Raw genomic sequence first — 26,174 nt, 5'->3', positions numbered from 1 at the left:
TTTCTTGACTCTGAAAGGCAGTCTAGTAAGCCACATCTAGTAAGCCACAGACTCACACATCTCTTGGTTTCAATTCCCCATAAGTCTCAGATGTAACGATTATGACCCATGTCTTCCCCAGCCTCCCTATAAAAAGAAATCAGAATGCTTCCAACAGTGTGCCCTGGTGTGCTCAGTAGGAGTACCTCTCCCCAGTAATCTCCTAGTCTATAAGGAGGAATCTGCAGACTTTGGCTTTCCGCCTTTACATGTTCAATGTTGAGTGTGTGGTGTGCAGTTACAGAATAGTTCTCAAATCCTTCTCCTGGAATACTCTGCTTGTTGATAGGACTTCCATCCACACTGAGATCACTGCAGTAGTCTCCTGACTAGTTTGTCTACATTCAGCCCTGGCTTCCCTCAGTACACCCTTGGGTGAGCCCAAGAAGAAATATGTCAGCCCTCTTGTTAGAATGCTCCAGTGGTTCCCCGGATTATACAATGACATCCAGACTCTTTAGTTTGGCAGACACACCTGTTAGGGCTGAAGCTCCCGTGTCCCTTGAATTTTCTTGTGCTTCAGTGTGCCCTTTCCCTCTTTGTGAGGCAGATCCCTGCTAGTTCCTTAAGCCTCTGCTCCAGCATCTCAGGAGAGAGGGTCCCTTGAAATCCAGACGAAGACCCTGTGCTGTCACTTTGCCAGTGGACACCGAATTAAAACCTGCTAAGCCAAACCTAATGACTGGACATTAGTATGTCAGTTGCTTGTGTATTTACCAATCATAGAGTGATTTTGATGGATAAATGAATAAATTATTGGATGGATATGCAAATGTGAAGAAAGACGTCTGTTATGCCTGTGAATTACAGAACACACGCCATACGGGCCATCGTGATAGCCCCAAGGTCGTAAGCCTGGGCATAGAGCACGGTGGGACACTATTGCCAGAACTACCGTGCCGAGTATTGTCCTCTGCTTGACATTTTGTGTTAGACATTTTCCATGGAGGCATTTTGTTGCAGCCTAAAAAAAGTAACCATTAAATTCTCACCGGTTACCAAGTAAAGCCTGCAAAGAACCTCACCTAGCCGTCTCCCCTTTCCCTGAGCCTGACCTCTCTTCTTCCCCAAGCCCCACTTTGTCCTTCCTTAAGAGACAAGGCCCTGATACGATCGGAGGGACTCGGAGACACCTCTGTTATTTGGTAATGGAACACGGGACCTGGATGTTGTTACAGAATTGTTTTAAGGAACAAACCTTGTTGAAATGCCTTGTTTTAAATTGTGGTGGATATAGTGGTCATGACCTGTTAGTCATTTGAGCTGTTTTATTCTTTAACATTGTGCCCTGGGCAGGCGGGACTGTGGGCAGGAAGGACAGAGAAAAGGACAGAAAGAAGGACTGGGGGACGGACAGTTAGTTGGGTGCAGAAGTGATGAGGGTGACCTATCCGCATTTCCTGGCCTCACAGTCTTCATTCTGTCCTGTTCACTACTTGAGGTCTAAGGAGGAGGCAGAGGAGGTATAAACTCTTATTCATCTTCCAGCTAGGACATGAGGGAGCCCAAGCAGAGAGCAGCCATGAAATGACTCCTTATCTAAGAAGAGAGTTACGTGTTAATCATCCATCAACACTGGTACTTCTAGAAGAGTTAAGGACATCTTCCTGCTTGTGTTCTCTTGTCCTGTGGCAGAAGTCACCAGTGTAGTAGTTGGTTCAAAACCACCTGTCGAAGGGAGAGAAAGCATGAGAAAGTTGTAACTGACTTTTGTAAGGATTCGGGATAATACAGTAAATGGTGTTGTTTGGTAACATTTCTACAGTCTGAAACTCCAAGTTAATAAGAGTAATTTCCCTACTAAAATCAATTATTTTGAAATCTATTTTGTTGTTGTTGTTATTAAAACCTGTTTCCTTCAATGGCTGAGCTTGCCTAGCCTCTTTTTACTTTTTGGTTGAAAACTGGGCAAAAAGAATAAAACATCCTAGTGTACAATTATTTTGTAGCGTGAAGGATGAATCGAGGAGAATTGTCTATGCCTCACAGTGGTGATTCTCAACCTTCCAGATGCTGAGACTTTTTACTACAGTTCCTCATGTTGTGGTGACCCCCTCCCCAACCGTGGAATTTTTAATTATTTTTTTTAATATTTATTTACTTTACATATATGGGTACACTGTAGCTGTCTTTAGACACACCAGAAGAAGGCATTAGATCCCATTACAGATGGTTGTGAGCCACCATGTGGTTGCTGGGATTTGAACTCAGGACCTCAAGGAGAGCACTTAGTGATCTTAACCATTGAGCCATCTCTCCAGCCCCTTAATTAGTTTTAATACTACTTTGTAACTGTAACTGTAATTTGCTGTTCTGAGCTGTAATGTAAGTATCCAATATGCAGGATATCTGATAATGTGACCCCATAGGTTCTGGCTTTTGAAGCACTCCTACAGGAAAAGCAATGTCTCAAAACACTGTTAATACGACTCTTCATTACTCTGCAATTAACTCAATGACATACAGCAAATAAGTTGATAGTGAGGCTGCGGGGTCAAAGGTCAGGACTAATCAATAGCAATGTCAAGTACTTTACCCTTTTTCTGTTAGGCTGTGTTCAGAGTCCTTTGCATAAAAAAACCCTAGCAGGGCTGCAGGTGTAGGTCTGTCTGTGTTAGAGGCTCGCTTAGAGCTGGAGGTCCAGCTCAGCGAGTACAACTCCAACTCAGGTCAGTACAATGCTCCCCAAGCATGTGTGGAGCCCTGGTTGTGATCCCCGCTACTGTATCACCTCAAGGAGGTGAAGGCGGGAGAGGTGGGGATCTTAATTTCAAGGTGCATAGCAAGTTAAGTGGCACCTAACAGGGAAAAAGAAGTCCCCTGCAAACAATCCTCCTACGATCCAGAAAGTTTGCTTAGCATTTATGTGGCCGTGGATTCAGTCTGCAGTGTCATAAATACATGTAGTTTATTGTTTGTTTGAATGCTTCGTTGTATTTTTCTGAGGCAGGCTTTCATTCTCTGTGTAACTCAGGTTAGCTCTGAGTTCATACCCTGAGTATTGGACTTCCTGATAGGAACCATCCCACCAGGCCCAATAATAATTGTCTTAAATCCTCACAGCAACTCAGTGACGCAGTGTTCTGAGCTATGTTTTACAAACAGATAAATAAGAGCGTTACCTGACCAGTGGTTTCCGGTAGGCAGAAGTGAGCACACGTTGGCAGTCTGGCTCCAAAGCCTGCATCCCTGTGTGCTGTTATCCTTTCTCTTTAGCATCAACACTGTGGCCATACCGTAAGTTAAAGGCTTGTCAGGCTGGAGAGGTCCTGAGTTCAAATCCCAGCAACCATGTGGTGTCTCCCGACCATCTGTAATGGGATCTGATGTATTTTTCCTGTTTGGGAAGTTTGCTTCTTCCATTCACCTAGAGGCATGCCACCTGCAGGCTTCCATCGTCCCTGCCCTGTTTAAGTCGGCTTAGGTGTTACACAGTGTTGCCTGACTCCTGGGAGTCCCTCCACTACCTCTCTCTGCTAGGCTTATGCTTTCTCCGTACTTCCAGTAAGGCGCGACCTACCAAAACAAACATACCAAGCTTAGATTTTGTAAGTGGGTGTGATGATTTATATATACTTGGCCCAGGGGGTGGCACTACTAGGAGGTGTGGTCTTGTTGGAGTAGGTGGTCACTGTGATTGTGCACTTACGACTCTCATCCTATGTTAAGAGCACTGGCTGCTCTTCCAGAGGTCATGAGTTCAATTCCCAGCAACCACATGGTATCTCACTACCATCTATAGGGTATATGACGCCCTTTTCAGGCAGGCAAATATATATGAAGCAGAACACTCATATATTAAATAAATGAAATTAAAAAAAAAAAAAAAAAGACCCTCACCCTAGCTGCCTGGAGCCAGTCTTCCACTAGACTTGTCTTGGTCATGGTATCTGTTCACAGCAGTAAAACCCTAAGAGAGTGGGAAAAGGTTCATTTTAGGATTCATGAAATATATAGTATATGCTGTGTATATTTCATCTTGTTATTGTCTGTTCCTCCTCAACTCCTAGAATTCTAACTCTATTATAGCAAAGATTTCAGTCCTTTTGTAAGTTGTTTTACCCCACTGTTTAGCATAGTATCTGACCCACAGGGACAAAGAGGAGATTCCCAGTGTGGACTTGTGTATAAAGCAGATTCTGTAGTTTGCTAAGCATATTCATTAGGGATCCTCAGATTTTTCTTCTAATTTATCTTTAAAAAAATTAAAAGCCTTATTTTTTAATTTTCATGTATGCATATGGGCATTTTGTGTATATGTCTGTGCACCACATATTGCAGTGCCTTTTGTGGCCAGAAGGGGGCGTTGGAACCTCTGGATCTGAATGGGTTCCAGGGTGCTGGGAATCAAATCCTAGCCATGCAAGAGCATCCAATACTCTTTACTGCTGAACCATCTCTCCAGCCTCTCACAGCCTTATTTATTTTTCTTTTTGAAACAGGCTATAGTACAACACAGGATGGTCATGAACTTACTACCTGGCTGAGTCTGGCCTTGAATTCCAAATCCCCTTTCCTACCCCTTCCAAATTCTGGAATTGTAGGTATACACTACCACACCTCACTTAAAAATTGTATTAATATAATACATTGTGTAATTTTGTTCATAGATATGTTGGTGGCCTTCAATGATTAAATGGACCGCTAATCTTTATCAGAAGTAAATATAAACATCTGTGGAAGGAAGGACTTAACATTTTTAGCATTAAATCTCAGTCCAGTTTCCCTATGGTCAACACAGCTTCCTTAATGTTTACTACACTTGAGGCGGGAGAGACGGCACAGCAGTTAAGAGCACTGACTGTAGTGCTCTGGCAGAGGACCCAGGTCTGATCTCCAGCACCTGCACGTCACTACTATCTAATTACAGTTCTAGGGCATCGGATACCTTCTTCCAGCCTCTGCTGGCACCAGGCACGCATGTGCTGCACAGGCACGCAGGCAGAACATCCGTGCACATAAAATAATTAGAGTTGAAGGAAGGAAGGAAGGAAGCAGCTGCTCCTGGTTGCTGGCTTGTTTTTCTTCTTCTACCTTTGTGTAGAAAAATGATGCTCACATTCAAGCTGGATCTTCCCACCTTAGTAAATTCTTCCTAGAATGCCCTCACAGATAATCCCAGAGGCATGTTGTATTCAGCTCCTGGGACCTTCTTATTTGCATCCTGTTGACAGTCAAGTTTGATTGTCATGGGCTGTAATCCCAGCATTTAGGAGGTAGAGGATCAGGAAATCAAGGTCAGCCTATGCAATCTCATAAATGTAAAGCCTTCCTGGGATACATGAGACTCTCTCAAAACAAAGCAAAACAAAACATTAACTATCACACACTGCTGACCTAAAATATGCAGAAAGGGGTCTGTATGGAAGTTTCTTACCACTTTTTGGTTACCCAGGCAGTTAACATAAGCAATTGTATATTCATTCATTTACAATGTGTGTGTGTGTTTGTGTGTGCGCGCGCAAATATAATACTGTTTTGTTGCTAATATAAATAACTGTATTACATGGTATTCACTGTTTTATATATTTTCTCCTTTGGTAGAGCTGGAGGCTAAACCCAGAGTCCCAGCCATTCTGAGTGCTCACGCCACTGAGAAGATCAGTCTAAAGGAAATGTTCTTGTTCTTTTTTTTTTCTTCTTTTTTGATCTGAGGCACTTTCTTTGAGACAGGGTTCCATGTATCTCAGGCTGGTCTCAAATTCACTGTATTGTATGAGGATTACTTTGAACTCCTGATCTTCTTGCATTTATCTCCCGAGTGCTGGGATTTCAGATGAGCGCCGCTTTGCAGTTCTGTATTTATGCAGCGGTAGGGACTGGCCCTCGCTCGTGCATGCTCAGGGAGCACTCTGCCAACCATGCTCCAGCTCCATAAATCCAGCCCCTGAAGGAAGCCCTTTCCAAAGTATTGCTTAAGCTCTGGGAATCTCTGTTAGAATAAGGAGCCAGAAATGGTCTGGGTTCTTGCTTCTCCAATTGACTGAAACTCTAATGCTTCCTGTTTTGGTTTAAACAAAAAGGTTCAGAGGCAAAAATGTTGGACAGTCACCCTTCATAGGTGACCAACGCCAGGACTTGAAATAGTTGGGATAGTGTGCATGCCCTCAAGTCTGAGCTTCTTGCTCCACCTCTTTGAAATGGAACTGGAATCGTACCTTCCTGGTACAGTTGTTTGTAAGATTAGAGAATAGGACTCAGAACGTATAATACATGTAACAGTGAAGACCCAGACCTTCCTTGGTGTGTATTGTCGGGGGGGGGGGTTGGGGGGGAACCTCAGAGCATCCTAAAATGCACAGAAAAATGGATGTCCTTTAAGAGATAGCTGGGGCTGGAGAGATGGCTCAGTGGTTAAGAGCACTGACTGCTCTTCCAGAGGTCCAATTCCCAGCAACCACATGGTGGCTCACAACCATCTGTAATAAGATCTGATGTCCTCTACTGGTGTTTCTGGAAACAGCTACAAGTGTATTCATTTAAATAGAATAAATAAATCTTTAAAATTAAAGAGAGAGAGAGAGAGAGAGAGAGAGAGAGAGAGAGAGATGGAGTTCTGTGATATTAGTAACTTTAGCAGTATAAGAATACCACAGTTGGGCTGGAGAGATGGCTCAGTGGTTAAGAGCACTAACTGTTCTTCCAGAGGTCCTGAGTTCAATTCCCAGCAACCACATGGTGGCTCATAATCATCTGATTGTTGCCCTCTTCTGTGTGTCTGAAGTCAGCTACAGTGTACTGATATATAGTAAGTAAATCTTTTTTTTTTTTTAAAGAAAAATAGAATATTCACAGTTATTTACCATTTCCTTCAGCAGACTTTTTTGTTAGATTTTTAAAACTTACATTTATTTATTTGTTTTTGTTTGTTTGTTTGTGGGTCATGGGGAGCATGCGTAACGTAAACCGTGTGTGTGGAGTTCAGAGAACAACTTTTGGGAGCTGTTTTTTGGGATGGAACTCAGGCTGCCATGCTTGGCAGCAAACACCTCCGCCTGCTGAGCTGTCTCCCAGGCCCTCACCAGGTTTTCAGAATTTCTCTCATCATCATCTTTACTATTACTGTTATTATTTATGTATATGGGTGTTTTGCCTGCACAAATGTCTGGGCACCATATGCATGCAGTGCCTGAGGAGGCTGAAAGAGAGGGTCAGCTCCCCTGGAACTGGAGTTACAAACGCTTGTGAGCCACCATGTGGATGCTGGGAATCGAGTTCAGGTCCTCTAAAAGAGCAGCAAGCGATCCTGACCACTGAACCATCTCTCCTCAATGTATTTAGAATGATTTTTCAGCAACGCCATTAACACATTACATTAGTTCTATGGCTTTGCAAAGTAATGGCAAATTATGCTGTTATTTGATGAATTTGTTGTGGTGGTTTTCTTTTCCCTCGTCTGCAAGGAGATCTAGACTTTTTTTTTTTTTTTAATGCGTCTTCCTGGTATGTTTATAAGTTTAAGAAAATATGACAAAGAGAAATGCTTACTTATGGAAATATCTAAATTAGGAATGCCAAGCAACTTTTTTTTATAAAACTATCAAGGAACGAGTTTCTGAAATCCAGGCTCTTGCACGTTTGCTTCTGTGCACCTTCTGACCATCACCTCGGCACCTCCATTGCCCTCTCCCTCCCGCTGGCGAACGGGCAGGTCCTAAGCACTTAAGACAAGGGACTAACATTTTTATTGTCCCAATCCACTGTTAGGCCAAGCCTTTGAAGTTCTCACTGGCTGATGCCAAGATTCCATGAAAGGGTAAGGTGATTCATTGTAGTCATAGTTCCTTCTCCCCCTAGCCTGGGTACAGGGCAAGTTGCAGCTGTCTGTCTGTATTTGCTGGTGGCCCGTGGAGGAGGTGGCAGGCTGAATAGTAAAGGTTGCCCAGTCTCTTGAGAATACAATGTAGTCTGTCAAACTAGCCTGAGCGTCTGGGACTGGAAACTTCCATAGCTAGCCAGCCTACACCTTCAAAGTCCCCTCCCTTTCCAGGTTTGTTTGTTTAAATTTTAATCACTACCTCCCCACCAGCTCCCCTCCCCCGTGTGTGTGTGTGTGTGTGTGTGTGTGTGTGTGTGTGTGTGTGTGTGTAATACTGGGACCTAGAACAAGGGTTGCAAGCATGCTAAACATGCTGTTTCCCATTCAGCTACATTCCCAGCCCCCCAATTCTAGTTCTTTAAGGAGTTGATGGTGTGCCAATGCCATGTGATTAGTGACTACAACCCTCTACCCCCCCACCCCTCCATCCTACCCCCTCTCCCGCCGCCACAGAACCGTGAAGAGCTCAGCTGAACAACTTGCAGGTGGAGACTCCAGAACTGTCACAGACAAAATACATTGAAGAAGAGAGTTAGATATAGACATTATCCCCTGCTGGCCACTCAGAAGGCCCTGGACAGTGGCAGGAGAGGTGGAGTGAGAAGGATAGACAGACACACAGAGACAGAGGCTTCTTTTCTTCGAATTCACTTCCCTTCTGCATTAGCATATTGGTAGCATCCACTCTGTGGCTCTTCAAATCCTTTCACAGAGCACACTGTTATTTAATCTAAGGAATTTCGTATCACTTTGTATTTCTACTGGAGAGGAAATACCTGAAGGTAGATATGGCGGTTTGAATAAGAACGGCTCCCATAGTCTCATACTTGAAGGCTAGAGTGGCTCTGTATGAAGGGAGTAGGAGGAGCAGAAGGTGTGGCCTTGCTAGAGGGTGTGGCCTTGTTAGAGGAAGTGCATGGGCGGGGGGGGGGGGGGGGTGACGCTTCAAAAGCAGGTTTTTTGGATCAGGAAGTAGCTCTCAGCTACTGTGCTAGTGCCTGCCTGGTGGCCGCCGTTCCCTGTCATGATAGTAGACTGAACCTCTGTACTGTAACTGGTCCCAATGAAACATCTTCTTTTTTAAGAGTTTCCCTGGTCATGGCGTCTCTTCACAGCAATAGAGCACTGACTAAGCCAAGAGAAAGAATTAGAAGTGTGCTGGAGAGATGGCTCAGATAGCTCAACCGTTAAAAGCACTGACTGCTCTTCCAGAGGTCTTGAGTTCAATTCCCAGCAACCACATGGTGGCTCACAACCATCTGTAATGAGATCTGATGCCCTCTTCTGGTGGGCCTGAAGAGAGTGACAGTGTATTTACTGAGTACAGTGTACTCACATAAAAATAAATACATAAATCTGCACAGAGTGGTCCTTTTAGCCCAGCAGGAGTGCTGTCACATGGGCACTGACACACATATATCTTACATGTATGTGTAAGCAAATGTATGTCTAGCAAATAGCTAGGTGTAGGGGTGCACACCTTCCATCCCAGCGCTCAGAAGGCAGAGAAGAGAGGATCTGTTTATTGTAGGCCAGCCGGAGCTAAGTGAGGTCCTGTCTCAAACAGCAAAACCTCTGAGATCTCCATAGGTCATGTGAGCCATCCTCCTTCCTGAAAGGCCGCTAACTAGGTCTGGGCCTAGAATCTGGGCCAGAGCGAAATGATTCCGGTATTAATTTGATGGCACAGTAAACGTCAGGAACTTAAAGAATGTTCAGAATCCACACCATTTTAAACAAAGCCAGGCAGTGACACATTGAACACATTTCGTTTGAGCCTATATTAGCTCTTAACCACTGAGTCATTGCCCAAGCCTCTGGCTAAGCATCATGGGGTTGGTGGGGGAACAAAGTCATTTTCTCAAGACCACAGTTTCAAAGTGGCAGGATTGCAGTGGAAACTGAAGTCTGTCCAGATTTTAAAAGAAAATGTACCTGAAGTCCTGGCCTCAGTCTGTGAGGTAGCAATAGGAAATCCAAGCAGTCTCAGATGAGGTACATGGTGAGGACCCACAGCAGGGCATGAGGGACAGATTGGTCTGGCTGGCATTCAGTGCCCTGCAGCAGCTTCCCTTTGGCTAGCTAGAGCTTACCTCATGCAGTAGTTGGGGCTGGAAGAATGGTCCTTCCTATCCGGCAGCCTTGCCCTGGTCTCTCAGTGAGCCGGTTTGCTCCCAGAACCTGTTATATGGAATCCTTACCCTCCCCCCTCGTGGAGGTAGACAGTCGGAGGAGCTGATTGGAAGAGGGTCAGAGGGCTTCTAGGCAGGACTGGGAGGGGAGAAAGTGCCTGGTGTGAGATCCAGGAAACTGGATGAAATTGCTGACTCACTTCTGCAGCCCTATTGAGCATCACCCACATAGATAGTGACCCCCCCCTGCCGAGCGCTTAAAAATAGTTCACTGTACCAGCACGCTGAAAAGCAGATGTGCTTGGTTTCTTGAATTATTGATTAAGCCAACACAGGACTGGCACCCTGTACCTCCCCCTCCTCCCTCCCTCCTCCTGTACCAAGCCCCACGATTCTCTCCCATGCTTTCTTTTTCCCTGTTGCAGAGAATGAAGCCTGCCTTTGGCGTGGAACAAGAGCAAAAAGGCACATTTTCTTTAAATCTGGACAGCTTCTCTTGCAATCCTGCCACCTTAGAAAACCATCCCCACCCACCATGATGCTTAGCCAGGGGCTTGGAAGATGGCACCATGGTTAAGCAAACTTGCTTCTTCTCTTGCAGAGAACTCAGGTTCAGTTCCCAGCATGCACACAGAAGGTCACAACTTCAGTTCTGGGGGATGTGACACCATCTTACAACCACTTTAGGCACCACCTACCCGTGGTACTCATACACACTTGTAGGCAAGTCACTCATGCAGATAAAATAGAAGTAAGTAAATCTTTTTTTTTTTTTTTTTTTATTAAAAAGATAGAAACTGGGGCTGGAGAGGTGGCTCAGTGGTTAAGAGCACTGGCTGCTCTTCCAGAGGTCCTGAGTTCAATTCCCAGCAACCACATGGTGGCTCACAACCATCTGTAATGAGATCCAATGCCCTCTTCTGGTGTGTCTGAAGACAGCTACAGTGTGTTCATATAAAAATAAATACATAAATCTTTAAAAGAAAATAGATAGAAGCTAGGGCTTTACACATGCGGACCAGTGATCTATCACTGAGCTACACCTGTAGGGCAGATGGCTTCCCTCTGTTGCATCTTTCTGGGTCTCTACACTTGTAACAGAACACGGAAGACTGTCTCAGATGAGACCCCTGCAGGCAGGCAGTACACAGGATGACACACTAGAATATCCTGTGGGAGGAGAAAGGGTACGGATGAGGACCCAAGAGAGTCTACCCACTGAGCACCCCATCTTTTCACCCTTTAAACCTTTTATTAATGAACTAATTTCAGAACCAGGGAGAGGCTGCGAATGCTATATAAAGAATTCCTCTATGCCCTTCACCCAGATCCTTCGAATGGAAGCATTCCTAATAGCTTTGTTCCTTGCAAACATATACATTTCCTGAACCATCCCTGAGGAATGTGTTGGCACGCCCCCAAAGACTTCATCATCCACATCCTAAAGATGAAACTGTTTTCTTAAATAACGCAGTGCTGTGATTAAAATCAAGAAATGAGCTGTGATTCCTTGTTAGTATCTTTTTTTTTTTTTTTTTTTTTTTTTAAATAAGGTTTTTCAAGCCAGGTTTCTCAGGTTGGAGAGATGGCTCAGTGGTTAAGAGCACTGACTGCTCTTCCGGAGGGTCTGCGTTCAGTTCTCAGCAACCACATGGTGGCTCACAACCTTCTGTAATGGGATCTGATGTCCTCTTCTGGTGTCTGAAGACAGCAACAGTGTTCTCATATACATGAAATAAATAAATCTTAAAAAATAAAAAAAAGACAGGTTTCTCTGTGTAACTCTGGCTGTCTTAGAACTTGCTCTATAGACCAATTTGGCCTGAAACTCAGAGATCCACCTGCTTCTGCCTCCCCAGTGCTGGGATTAAAGGCGTGCACCTCCCCCCCCCCCCCTGCCGGCTGCTGGCTTCTATCTGCATATCTTTACATTATTATCTTTATCTTTATTTTTTATTTTATTTTTTGCCAGTAGTCCCACTAAATACCTTTTTATCGGGGATTTTTGTTGCTGTTGTTATCCAGGGCTTGGATTAAATATTTCATTTATATGTTCCGTATCTTTAGTTGTCAATTTCTTTTTTTTTTCCCCAAGAAAAGAATTTATTGGGGGAGGGGCAGAAGAAATGGCTCATTGCTTTAGAGCTCTTGCTGCTCTGGTTGGATGACCTGGGTTTGTTCCCAACACCCATATGGCAGCCCACAACCACCTGCTAACTCCAGTTCTGAGGAATCCAGTGCTTCCTTCTGGCCTCCATGGGCACCAGGAACACATATGGCATACATACATACATGCAGGCAAAACATGCATAACATACAAAATAAAGACTCCTTCCGGGCTGGAGAGATGGCTCAGTGGTGAGAATGCACACACTGGTCCCGAGGACCAGAGTTCAGCACCAAGATTCCAGCAGGCGATTTACAAACACACACACACCCCTAACTTTTCATTATTAGTGATAATATTTTTTTTTCTGAGAGAGAATCATGTAGTCTAGTGGCTTTGAACCTGCCATGTATTGGCGGATGATCTTGAACTCCCCCTGCCTCGACCTCCCAGGTGTTGGTCTTTGCACTAAGTTGCATCAGTTGTGTGAGTGGGCTTGCTTATATACTGTTTGTTTTCACACACACACCTGTGTGTGTGTGTGTGCGTGTGTGTTGTTTTTATGGTGCTGGGGATAAAACCTGGGGGCTTGTACATGCTGGGTGAGTGTTCTGACCCCGAGCAAAGCACCCAGCCTATGAATCATCGTTGTCACTCTGCCTCCCATGTGGAAAACTTTCCAAGAGGCAGTCTTTTTTTTTTTTTTTTAAGATTTATTTATTTATTATATAAGTACACTGTAGCTGTCTTCAGATGCACCAGCAGAGGGCATCAGCTCTCATTACAGATGGTTGTGAGCCACCATGTTGTTGCTGGGATTTGAACTCAGGACCTCTGGATAAACCAGTCAGTGCTCTTAACCATACTCTCCAGCTCAAGAGGCATTGTTTTGATTTACACCCATCTTGCTAAGAACTGTATCCAATTTTAGTTGGGAGATGTATTTTGTTGTTTTCTGTTGTAGTATGGGCATCTTAGTAGAAAAAAAGAAAGACAGACAGACAGACAGACAGAAACCCATGTGGGATGTGGTGGGGCGCTCTGGTCCACATAAAGAGTTCCAGATCAGCTAGGATAACACAAAGAAACCCTGTCTCAGAACAAAAACAACCAATCATTACATCCCCAGAGCAGCTACGTGGAAGGAAGCAGTGTCACGCTTATATAAAGACTCAGTGCAGACTTCTGCATCTTTGGGTCTTTTCTCCTTCCCGGCTGACCCATCTGTGTTGGGCTAACAGGTATTCCTTTATCCCTCAATGATTAGCTTCTGGAAAGAACTTCAAATGGAAAATGGTCAGAGAATGGCATTTGCTCAGCTTGATAAACAAACACAGTCACGGTTATTGATTCTTTGTAGTTTTTAAAATATTTGACAGTAAGAAAGAGGGAACTGTAAAAATGTTTCCCTCTCCTGACAGAAGAATTGGAAATGTAAAACTGCCTTGCCGCTGAGCTCCTGTGAGGGCACATGAACTTTTTGCTGATGATTGGCAGCAGAATCTCACGCCACCTCACTAAAACTCTCACATCAAATAAATGTTACGAAATAATGATATCCGTGCATGACAGAGTCAAACAGGAAACTAGGAGAGGAACAAGCCAGGTTCAAATTACAGTCATGGAACGACCCCAGCTTGTTTAAAATATGTCCATAGGGTTCGACTCCCAGCACTGTGGTGGGTACACGGTCATTTGTAACTCCAGTTCCAGGTCCGATGAACTTTTATGTTCCACTCAGAGACCAGGCATGCATGTGATACACAGACATGCATGCACAAAAAACAACCATGCACATAAAAGAAAAACCATGACATACATAAGGGAAAACTTACAAAGAAGTACAGTAAAGTGTGAATAGAAAGTAGTGCTGGGGTGTTGGGTGTGGTGGCACACGCCTTTAGTCCTATCGAGAGGCAGGCAGAGGCAGGCAGATCTCTAAGTTCAAGATCAGCCTGGTCTACAAAGCAAGTCCAAGACAGCCAGGGCTCTGTTACACAGAGAAACCCTACCTTGAAAAATAAAAACAGAACAACAGTAGGCAGGGTGGCACATGCCTTTAATCCTAGCACTCGGGAAGGAGACAGAAGTCAGGGTTAGCCTGGCCTACATCATGAGTTCTAGGACAGCCAGGGCACTGTGCAGAGAGAACTTGTCTCAAAAAAAAAAAAAAAAAAAATGCAGTTATATTTTGGGGCCAGGCATGGTGGTGCATACCTTTAATACTAGAACTCTTGGGAGGCAGATGGCTGTGTTCAAGGTCATCTTGATCTACACAGCAAGTTCCAGTCTAGCCCACAGTAAGGAGATTAGTTATTTCTTTAGTGGGAAGATTCTGAGTGAGTCCCCTTTCTAAATTTTCTGTTAATAATTTCTAGCTTTATTTTTTGATTTTGAGATAGGGTCTCAATGTGTAGTCCCGGCTAGCCTCCAACTCACAGAGGTCTGCCTGCCTCTCTGCCTGGCCCCTTCTGCTTTTTGTTGTTATTTTTAAAATACTCATAAGCAACAGAATCATACAGCATACCAATCAGAAACAGCTGTGGAAGAGACGCATCATCTGGACTCCTGACAAGTCTGTTAATTACTCTTGAGGAGAGCCCAAGGGGCTTCAACTGTGGCTGATGCTGGAGTCTCAGTGCCTCACATCCCTTCACTCTGATCCTCCTGTCTTTTGTTCATTTTGTCATTTCCTTTTAATGTCAGGGAGATGACAAGATCAAGAGACAAGATTAAGAAGTAGTTTGATTTAGTGGGAAGAACGGTAAGGTCAAAGAGACAGGGATTTGAACTTTGGTTTTATCTCTATTTATTCAACCAACATGGGTTGGGAGCTGCGCCACTGCGATCTGTAATGGTTGAAACAGACACCGTTACTGTCTTTGTGGAAGTTACCTTCCGGAACGGGAAAAACGTGACTTCAGAGTTCCTGGGAAAAAAAAAAAAAAGCCTTGCCAGCTGCATCTTGTAAGATGATGCTGTTTAGTACTCAGCCCTTTGGATAAATAACCTCTAGAGTGACAAGATTATCAACAGAAAGAATGACGGCCCTTTGAGGCCATGTGAACTTGTGTTGTTTCTCAAGAGCTCTAAGAGAGCAATGCAGAAACTAATGTCCTAAGGTAAGACCTGTAGGGACTAAAGATGGAGGAAGAGTGGACTTGAGTGGGTTCCGGAGCAGGTTGTGCAAGGCCCGTGCACTAACATGTGACCCCTGCAGTAACATGTGACCCCTGCAGTAACATGTGGCTCGGGAACTGCATGGCGGATGTGGATGCAGTGAGATCGGTAGGACTCAGAAGGAACCTCATCCTGAGCCTATTTGTCCCCGTGGAAGACTTTAAGATCTTCAGTGCTCTCCTTCTAAAGGCCAAGTCTTTGAAAAGATCATCTTAGGCTTTCCTGAGGGATATGTCTGTGGCCTTCTCAAGTCCCTCACATCCACAAATATTTTAGAATGACCATCTCCCTCAGAACATGTACAAGAAATGGGTAAGAGGGGGACTGGAGAGGTGGCTCAGTGGTTGACTGCTCTTCCAGAGGTCCTGAGTTCAATTCCCAGCAGCCACATGGTGATTCACAACTATCTGTAATGAGATCTGATGCCCTCTTCTGGTGTGTCTGAAGACAGCTACAGCGTACATACATAAAATAAATAAATACATCTTTAAAAAAATAAAAGAAATGAGTAAGTCATTAACTTGGGGGATACATACAGGCTCTAACTCAGTGTAGATGGTCTCTCATTCACATTCAAAGAATATATTATTATTTGCAGCCCACGTTCGCCTGGAACTTGCTGTGTAGGTCATGTGGTCCCACCAGTGATGCCATGCCCAGCTAAGATGATTCTTCCTTTATGTGTGCATATGAGTGAATGCAGCATGTGTACAGATGCCCTCTGGCCAGACGAGGGCAGTGGGTCCCTTGGAGGGCTGTGAGCCACCTGCTGTGGGTACTGGGGCTCAAACTGTGGTCCTCTGAACAAATAGCAATGCTCCTTCCTAACCTTGGGACCATTCTCCAACCCTCATTCTCATTTAAAATAACTGGAACAGACCTGAGTTTCCTCAAAGGGCCAAGGCTCTGCTGACTTTTCTACACATCTCCATATTCAGTCACACCTCCATCCTGGTTTTCTGCCACTTCTTCACTTGAAGAGAAGCTCTGTGAGGCTGGGACGTCTGTCCTGTTTGAAGAAACAGCATTGCAAGGGACCTTCAGGTCAAAGAAGGGGCCATTGTGACATACAGGGACATCTTCAGGGATGTGGTCAGGAAGTGCTCATGGCAGCCTTTGGGTTCTGTAGTATGTGCAAGACGTGCTGGCATGTGTGAGTGCCCGTATGTTTGTGTGTGTGTGGCCTTGTCTTCTTCTTAATCCAGTACTGTTTCTTTCTCCATGACCAGTTTTCTCTGGACTCTTGGCCTCTCCACTGTAAAACCTGCAGTCGCTTTGCCTTCATAGACCCGATTCCTAGCTCAGCTCCCAGAGAACTCGGACCAGTCCTGGCAATCTTGGTCTGCTCATAAGCCCCGCTGTTATTTCCGTTGTTAGTTTTCAGCTTAGTTTTCAAATGTAAAGATCTGGTGGATTATTAATCTGACCTATCAATCTGATCTATCTTACAGTGAACATGTTTTGGACTCATCAGTTTTTCAGTACTAATTAGTATCATTTCTAGTTACTTCTGACTTCTTTACTGAGCTCTCGTGTAGACTGCCTCCCTCCCTCCCTCACTGCTTTCTCTTTTTCTGTCCATTACTTTGTGTTTTGAGACAAGGTATGACTGTGGTCCAGCGTGGATGGGGATTCATTTGTCAGCCTTAAGCTTGTGACAGCCTTCATGCTTCAGCTTTCCAAGTGCTGGGATTATAAATAGGAGCCACTGAGTCTGGCTTCATCTTTTATATGTTGCTTTCTGGTGCCTGAGGATCAATCACAGGGCCTCCCACAACCCAGGCAACTGCTATACTGCTGAGCTGCATCTACAACCCCTGGCCCTTTTCGTGAAGAAGGAAGCGATTGATGCAGGGCAGTAAGTATGACAGGTGACAAAGCACAAGGACCGAGGTTTATGGGGGGTTTCTGGCCAGCACCCCATTCCCCATACCCTTGCTTTTCACTTCAGTCTCTATTCATTGCCTGCTTCCGACGTCCATCTTCACTTACTTACCCAGCTAAACTATCATCTTTGTGGGATGAGAGAACTGACCAATAGGCTCAGAGGTCCACCTAGACCGAGAGTTTCCCCAGTCGTCTCTATAGCAGCACAAAGCTCAGTGACCTCACCAGAACCCACGGGGACAAAGAGACTGACTACCTGCCCAGACCAGCCCTTCCCAGCTGACATTTATGTGAGCCTTCTTAATGAGAAGTAGCTCAAGCCCGATGTGTGCTGAGCTGTGCTGAGCTATTCAGTACATTTTTTTTTTTTTTTTTTTTTTTTTTTTTTTTTTTTTTTTTGCTTTACTTTCCTACCCAGACTACCTCAGACACTTTTAGCTTAATATGAAGCCAGAGGTCATCAGAGTCGATTCGTTTTTTTCTCAGGTTTGAATCCAGGCTGAGGTGATTATGGAGTTCACTGTGACTAATAAGTTGCAAGCCTGTGGAACAGATGACACTAGAAAAAAAAGAAAGAGCAGATGGAAAAGAAACCTTCACATTTTCGATAAAACTGAAACAATACACTTGAACCTTGTAGGAATGGTTCCCCTAGTCTATGCTTGTGACCACCTGAGCACACCACTCTCATACAATCTTGGGAGCTAAGCAGGCTCTGGCTTAGTTCGTAGTAGGACGGGAGACCATCCAACAGAGGGAATAAGCTGGGCCATCTTATTAATTCATTCCATTCTCCCAGATGTATGATGACTGTTGTTCCGGCGTGTTGGCCTCCGGGAGGCGCTGTTTCCCTGTAGTTGTGGACTGGAAGGTGAGACCCTCACCTGCAGTGCTGGGTTCTGGCTGCTAGACTTGAACCAGAGCAACTGTGAATGATGTCACTGTTGGTCATCTGGTGTGTAAGCCATGTTCATCTTCGGCTCACTCAGGAGTGTGTCTTGACTGTTACTGGACTTTGTAAGGACTGGCTCTTTATTCCTGACATTTGAAGGAAGGATCATTTGCCAGCCCTGTTGCTAGTGGCTGGAGTAAAATTTCTCAACCAAGAACAGAGAGGGAGAAGGCTAGTGTTCTTTCCATTGCTGTGATCAGCACCATGACTACTGAGAGAAGCCAAGGCAGGAGAACTGGAGGCAGGAACTGAAGTACGAACCCCGGGGTACCCTGCTCTGTGTGCTGCTCTTTCCCCACTGGCTTGCTCAGCTCATACCTTTCTTATATAACCCAAGTCCACCTGCCTAAGGATGCTGTTGTCTTTGGTGGTCTGGGCTCTTCTGCATGGATTAGCAATTAAGCAGATGCCCCACCGACGTGCTCACAGGCCAGTCTGGGAGAACTCATTTTAAGATTGAGGTGTTTTTTGTTTTGTTTTGTTTTGTTTTGCAGGTATAGCTAATTTTGGGTGAGGTTGATAAAAACTGACTCTAACAGGTAGCTAATTCCTCTAGACTCAGCCAAGGGACAAGGCAGGGGAACCAGTCCTGACAGCCTCCCGTTTTGATTTGAAGTGGAAAGGGATGCTTTCTTCCTTTCAGGGAGACGCCTCAGTAACTGAGCCTTGGCTTGCTTCACATATATTCAAATTTACTATGAAGTACATTTGTATTAGTTTCACTCGCTTGCTGGAAATCAGCCAGTAGTCAGTAAAATTCATTAAATTAGCTAATCCGTTATATCAGGATGTTTACATTTTTATTTTCAAAGTTAGCATTTAGTGTTGGAGCACAGATCTTCCTTCCCTCCACTGGGCTGTGCTCCAAGCCAATTCCATGAGGACTGAGGCGTAATCATCATTTAAAAATGTGGTTCGTTAAACTGTAGGCTTACGGTGGACCCAAGCACTAAAGATTCTTTATGAAGAAAGTACGAAAGGCCTCTGAGTCATCGGTTACATACGACCTTCTCGGCTCTAAGCTGTGCCAGCATGTTGTTTCTGCTGGGGCTCTGTCTCTTACTACATACTGGACTTTGTCAAGTCTTTGTGCGTGTGTGTGTGTGTGTGTGTGTGTGTGTGTGCGTGTGTGTACATGTTAGTGTGGGTGTTTACACATGCTAGAGGTAGGCTGAGAGTAACTTTTACCTGTTGCTTTCTACTTTTTTCTTACTTTAGCTATTTATTTAATGTGTCTCCTTGTTCAGCCTGCACAAATGTCTGTGCACTGCAGTTGTGTTTGGTGCCCGCAGAGGCCAAAAGAGGCCAATGGATCCTGAAACTGGAGTCACATGTGTTTTGGGGCTACCATGTAGGTGCTAAAAATTGAACCCTGGGCGACTTCTGTTATTGACCTCTAGCTAAGACACATAGCACAGGAGAACAGCCTTGGGGAGGCAGGCTTAGGATGAAGTTAGGAATTTAGGCTGCGAACCTTGTGTGGTGACCAACAACTTCTGTTTTACTATGTGTATCTACCCCCAGCAACCACATGGTGGCTCACAACCATCCATAAATGGGATCTGATGCCCTCTTCTGGTGTGTCTGAAGACAGCTACAGTGTACTCATATAAATAAAATTAAAAAAAAAAAAAAAAAAAAAAAAAAAAAAAAAAAAAAAAGAAGGGCTGGAGCAATGGCTCAGCAGTTAAGAGCATTGGCTGCTCTTCCAGAGGTCCTGAGTTCAAATCCCAGCAACCACATGGTGGCTCACAACCATCTGTAATGAGATCTGATGCCCTCTTCTGGTGTGTCTGAAGACAGTGACAGTGTACTTATATAAATAAAATTAAAAAAAAAAAAAAAAAAAAAGAAGGGCTGGAGCAATGGCTCAGCAGTTAAGAGCATTGGCTGCTCTTCCAGAGGTCCTGAGTTCAAATCCCAGCAACCACATGGTGGCTCACAACCATTTGTAATGAGATCTGATGCCCTCTTCTGGTGTGTCTGAAGACAGCTACAGTGTACTTACATATAATAAATAAATATATTTAAAAAAAAAAAAGAAAGAAAGAAAAAGAAAAGGTGACACTGAGGTGTTCTGTCCTCTTGCTATTCCAAGGGCCCAAACTGGCCCTAGGGAGTGTGAATTCCTGTGAATTCCTCCAGAGACAGGAACTAGACCCCTGAGGAGGAGTCACTGTGTCCTTACTAACTCCCAGGAAGGCATTCTCTCTGCCTTAAGACAGAAGGTGTTGGAAGCAGTTTACTCAGAGTTACCTAAGCCTGGAGAGCTGAGAGAATAGTAAACGGGGCAGATGAAGATGGCATCTTGATAAGAGCAGAACACTGCTCTTGCTCTCTGCTTATGTACTGTCCGTGGGCATCTGGGGTTCTAGGCCTGTCTGGTTATCTTCAGTGAGTGATGTGACTTGGTTATCAGTTGCAGCCTTGGGTGTATGGGATTCTCACTATTTTTTTTTTTTTTTTTTTTTTTTACTGTGCTCTAATTTGAGGGTCAGGGTCATGGAGGAGACTCTCCAGCTGCAGGAGGTGTCTGGCAAGTTGTGCATGACAGAGCATTGCTCCTGGACTCTGCTTATATACTGTCTAGTGGGCATCATGGGGTTCTAGGCCTGTGCCTTGTTATCTCCAGTGATGGACCCTGGATCCTGGGCCTTGGGTGTAGTGGGGTTCCTCACTAAGCCACTGTAGCTGGCACACCGGAAGAGGCATCAGATGGTTCTGAGCCACCATGTGGTTGCTGGGGATTTGAACACAGGACCTTCAACCACCGAGCTATCTCTCCAGCCCACATTTTCAAATCTTTATCTCCCTCATCTTGAAAGACTTTCATGGGAATGTTTTAAACTCCATCCACACCCCAACCTGGCAAAATGTTTACTAAAAAGTGCACTGAGGCATTCCAGGAATTTTGATGGCCTGGGGCTGTAAAAACCCCCACCCCAACCTAGGGAAAATTTGCAGTCACCGCCAGAGTTAGAATGCAAACCAAACACGATTCCAGGCCCTGTGTGTTTGCTTTGTCGACACTGAAGCTTGAGTAGTAAGTTTGTCCTCTCAAACTTACTTCGAACCAAGGCAGGAGGATCTCTGTGTTCAGCAAGGGCTAGCCTGCGCTAGAACACGAAACAAAGCAGGAGGGTGAATATTGTAGCCTCAAGGGGTTTAGAGTTTTGGGAAACCCGCTTCAGCCTCCAGTGCGCAGGGACTTGTCTAGGAAGAATGGAAGGGCTGTTTCTGCTCCCTAACCTCCAGCCTCCTCAGCACCCCACGGTCTCCAGGGCTCCATTTCCGCAGCTACTCCGGGAGGGAGGGTGTGCTCTTCCCTCACGGACCAGGGACCGCTCAGACCTGCTTAGCGCTTTCATTTGTGTTTTTAAAAATAAGGTTGGCTAGCACTTCGTACCGCGGGGAGAGCCTACCGCAAACAATACACAGGAAACTGCGGGGGAGGTTCGAGGCTGCGACTTCTTTAGCTCTGGGCAGTAATTCCTGGCTCCTATTGAAATGGTAAAAGACGGAATTGATAATTTGCCTCGCCCTTGGGTCCTGTACTTTCCCTAACTTGAAGGTACAGCCCAGGCTTTTGTGGATGTTCTCTCCAGAAGTGAGAGATCTGCCTCCGGGAGGAACTTTGTAGCGAGGGGAAAGTCAGGCAATTAAGTTAATCTGGAATTCTGATGGGCCAGAAACTGTCTTGGTATTTTCTCCTTAAACTTGACTGAGAGTTTAGCTCTTGGAGCAGGCCAGGAGGTCAGAGGACGAATGAAGCTTCCAGAAAAGTTGTTTAGAGGGTGATTACTTGCTCGGTCAAGGTGAAACAATTATCAGAGGGGTTTACCTGAGGTGCACCGGAGCCGCGTCTCACAAAGAATAAGAAGTAGGTTGAAATGATCTTTTAATTAAGCTCAGTAAGAAATTGAAAGGACCTTCCGAGGAGAAGAGAACAGGAACAATAGCCGGGTGTGGGGTGGAGGTGGCGGTAGGACTGGGGTTTTGGTGCACTGCTGGAGCTGAGCCCCCCCAGCCCCAGGTTTCCGGGCCCCGCCCTTCCTTACGCACAGCCAGGTTCTGCTCACCTCAACTGGTTTGCTCCTTTGTGCTTTTCGTCTTGATTGGTTGACTGATTGGTTGATTGAGTTTTTGAGCCAGCCTCCCTCTGTCGTACACACCCGCGGCTAGATACTAACTGGAGATTTCCTCTACTCCGGACAATCTTCCCGCCATCCAGGGTACTGAATTACAGACGTTCGCTACCACGCCCAGCGTGTTACCTGTTTTAAGCCTAGCTTGTTTTCGGTTTCCGGATGTTCTGATTGCCTGTTGTCTCAGGTCTCTGCACCCGCACCACTTTTCCATCGCAGGGTTTGTTCTTGGTGTCCTCCGGTCCCGCAAGCACTTTGACGCGTTTGACGTCCTATACCGTTTAGTTCTTGGACCTTTAACACTCCCCGAATGGAAGGATTTGGGAAGGCCCAGTGGCAGTTTCATAGTTGGCAAGGGTTAATGCTAGCGGTAGGAAGACTCAGAGGCGGTGTCATCAGGGTCCCCTGACTGGTTAGTAACTGTCTGGAGCCCAGCGACAGTGGCTTCTTCCAAGAAAACCTTCAAAACATTCACATTTGTTCGTTTGCTCAAACTTGTCAGCACTTTTTCTCTCCACCTGAAGCTACAGGGAAGCCAGGCTGGGAACAGAAGAGTCTGAGGGTGCCAACTTCTTTCTTCTTGAGGGTGTACTTAGTTTGGCCAGGTAAGACAGGCTGGTTTAAGCTAAGTGAGTTTTAAGTGTTGTGTCTTTTTCCTTCTATGGATTCTGTTCCAATGGTTGTAGTGGCCAAAGTGCCTTTTACTCTGAACATAGCAATAGTCTGAGTTCACTTTGAAGGCGTTTTTGGAAGTTTCTTCTAGGTTCCCAGCATGTCTTTGTTGGTTTTACAGTTGTATTTACAGATTCCAGGTGTGGGTCTCAGCAGGGATGTTTAGAACAGTCACTGTACTTCCATAATAGTGCCCAGGGCTCCCTCTCCTAGGAGATCCTTGAGAGGATTCCAAACCCAGTAAAAGGCAGATTAGCAAAAGAAAAGGCAAGATGTGATCACGTGTTTATTAACATTGATAGGAGCTCACTGAAATCCCTGGCGGACGGAGCGCACCGACCGGATAGAGTGGGAGAAGAGTAGTTACAGGGAAGAGAGAGGGATAAAGGGAGCCTGAGTTTTCTGAGTGTGCTAGGATGTGCAGCCGAGACTTGTCTCTGGTGGAGTCAGTCTCCCTGCTTCTATAATGACTGAGTTATTTAGGGAAGGTTCTACTTTCAGAATGATTTCAGGGACCGAAATGCCCCTTGCTGGAAATCATTCCTATGCAGCCTGTCATATTCTGACCTCTTGAAGATCTCCCTTTGTGTTCTGTACGTGGTTCTCCTGGAGAGAGGAAAGCAGAATACAACTGTGCTCCAGAATGAAATACATCTAAAAACACTTAGTGTCTCTGTCTGTCTGTCTGTCTGTCTCTCTCTGTGTTCCACATATGTGGGAGGTGCTTGTGGAGGCCAGAAGACGTCAAGAGCCTAATGGTTGCTGGGCTAGGAACCAAATTCAGCTCCTCTGCAAGAATAGGACTCCGGTAACTGCCGCGCTGTGTCTTAAGCCCCAGTACACCTGTTAGCAGTGCTTATGTTTCAGCCAAGAAGCCTTCAATCAAGTCACTAAAATATATCTTTAAAAAAACTTGAGACTGAACTTTAAACATAAAGAGTGATTATGGTGTTAATTGCTAGGTCCAGGGGACGATGGAATTTCAAGTTTCAAGTATTAAAGTAGTGCTAACTCAGCAAGTTTTCCCTTAAAATCAAATTAAAGAGGCAAAAAATCTATAAGAATACTTACTTTTTGACAGTTATGAGGGGCTAAACAAGGGCGTCATAAATGCTCTGCAAGCTTCCCACTGCCCCGCAGCAAGAAAAAGATTGAAAATCAGATTACTTTAAATTGTTGGTGTGGTTTACGAAGCCCCTTCTGTGTGTGTGTGTCTGTTCATTTCACAGGAAGGAGCCATGTGGGGCTCCAACCTTACACAAACCAGGCACATGCCTTTCTGCTGAGCAGCATCCTCACCCCTACTGCCCCCTTTTATACCAAAAGACACCTTTTCCTTCTGTAAGTACCTGCTGCATCAGGCTCTGTTCGGTTTGGAAGCTTCTGGCTTGGCTGTGCCGTGGGGAAGATGGAAGGAAGCATACCGTAGGAGACTCTCTGCTAGGTGTAGGGTTCTGGGCTGTTTACAGCTTCTCTGCTGAGGCATCGCCCTTGCAGCTGCTTGTAGGTTACTGAGCTGCGCCTTCATCCGCCGCTCACTTCGCGCATTGTCTGTTTAATTCTCCACTTGGTCCTGGCCCAGAAGGCCAAGAAGTAATTTCTTACAAGTTAACCAAGAACAAGTATTACTTCTGCTTTCTGCAAAAGAAAAAAAAATTATATGTGTCCTTTTTATGATGAAAAATGTCTGTTTCATATGCGGAATTAAATATGCCTTATTATGTTCTCGGCTACTGCAACTTTTGTTTATGTTGACTTGTTGGATATTTAATAGATAAAATCAGGATGCCTTTTGTGTTTGCTGTGGTTAAGAACTGGGGTTCATGCAAGCTTGTGTGAAAACCTGGAAGGAGACAGAAGTGCTGACAGCCAGCAGTTGTGACCTGTAACATAATTATGTGATTGTGGTAAACAGTTTTCAGTCTTCACACCAAGCGCATATTTCTTACATGAAAGTAAGGAATGTATGAATGTGCTGTAGACTATGGTGATCCAGGTGCACAGCCAAGGGAACTGTCCACAGAACCCTATCTAAAACAGCCATAGGAAAAACATGTCAGTGTGATTTATGAACCAGCCAAGAAAAAAAAAGTACTGGTTTCAAAATCAGTATGTCATGCACATAAACTAATGAGAATCAAATCTTGTAATCATTTTATAAGGAATGTACACATGTCTGATGTTAAGAAAGGTGGGCTGGGCGGTCTAATTTACAACAGTGGGGCACCTGAAGTTTGAAGGGCAGAAGCAGGGGTTAGAATAAAGTGCTTACTAACGTTTGGTTCTGCACCACCCAGACTTCTCTAGGATCCTGCTTTCTCCTGTACAAAACAGAAATGATCGCCCCTGCACAGGGTTGTTAAGTGACAGCCAACTAGAAATGGGCTGTGAAGGAAGGGGCTGAGGTGGAGTTAGAGAGGGAACCGTTGAACTGTCCACAGCCTTTGTGAGCTCTAGTCCGAGGAGGAGGAGATGGCGGGGAATATCCTGCTTTTAAACTGGGCTCTATTAAGGTGCAGTTTCTGTGCTGCTGGATACGCCAGGGAAGACGGGAACAGCAGTGTTTGAAGGAGAGCTGCAGGAACAGTGAGAAGCTGAGGGTGTGGGATTTGCTGAGCAGTACCAGGTGGGACCAAGGAGTGGGAACAGAAGCCTGGGTAGTAGAGGCTGGGAGGATCTGAAAGTCCCAGGTTCCCTTTGGTTCTCTTGTGCGGGCATGTGAACAAGTCCGTCCTTTCAACAAAGGGAGTTGTGACTAACCCTAACTGGAGAAGTGACTGGAGGAGGCTCAGAAGCTGGAACCTAGCTGTTGAGAACACAAGGGCAAACTGATAAGAAATCTATTGCAGGGCAGGTGTCCTGGGACCACGGAAGTCTGACCCTAAAATGCTAAGTGAGGTCGGGAGGTATGTTGTCTATTCGCCTTCCTGCATAATCCCTGGGCTTGTCAAAGTATCTGCAGGGTGGCTTCCTTCTGGAAGCTGTAGGAGAAGCAGTGCCTTTGTCTTTGCCCAGTTGCACTTCTTGGCTTCTGTAGCCTATTCCATCTTCAAGACCAAGCAGCTAAGTGCTCACCACTGACAGACACACTTGCCGCCCTCTGGCAGGACTCATGACTTCTGTGTCTCTTCCTCAAAGTTCTAATTTCATGTTTGCAAACCCCCACCTCCTTTGTCAAAGTAACATACTTGTAGGTGTGCAGCTTGTGTGTGTGTGTGTGTGTGTGTGTGTGTGTTTATGT

The 26,174-nt window shown here is 45.1% G+C and overlaps 1 protein-coding gene across 1 annotated transcript in view; it reads left to right on the top strand.

Annotated features, from left to right (window-relative positions):
- The window catches only part of G3BP2 (G3BP stress granule assembly factor 2), a 74,839-nt gene that overhangs the window by 615 nt on the left and 48,050 nt on the right, over nucleotides 1–26,174 (top strand). The gene's annotated exons all lie outside the window — the stretch shown is intronic.

This window comes from Micromys minutus (assembly GCF_963924665.1).
Source record: "Micromys minutus genome assembly, chromosome: 1".
Classification (NCBI taxonomy): Eukaryota; Metazoa; Chordata; class Mammalia; order Rodentia; family Muridae; genus Micromys; species Micromys minutus.
This window is presented reverse-complemented; position numbering and strand designations above follow the sequence as displayed.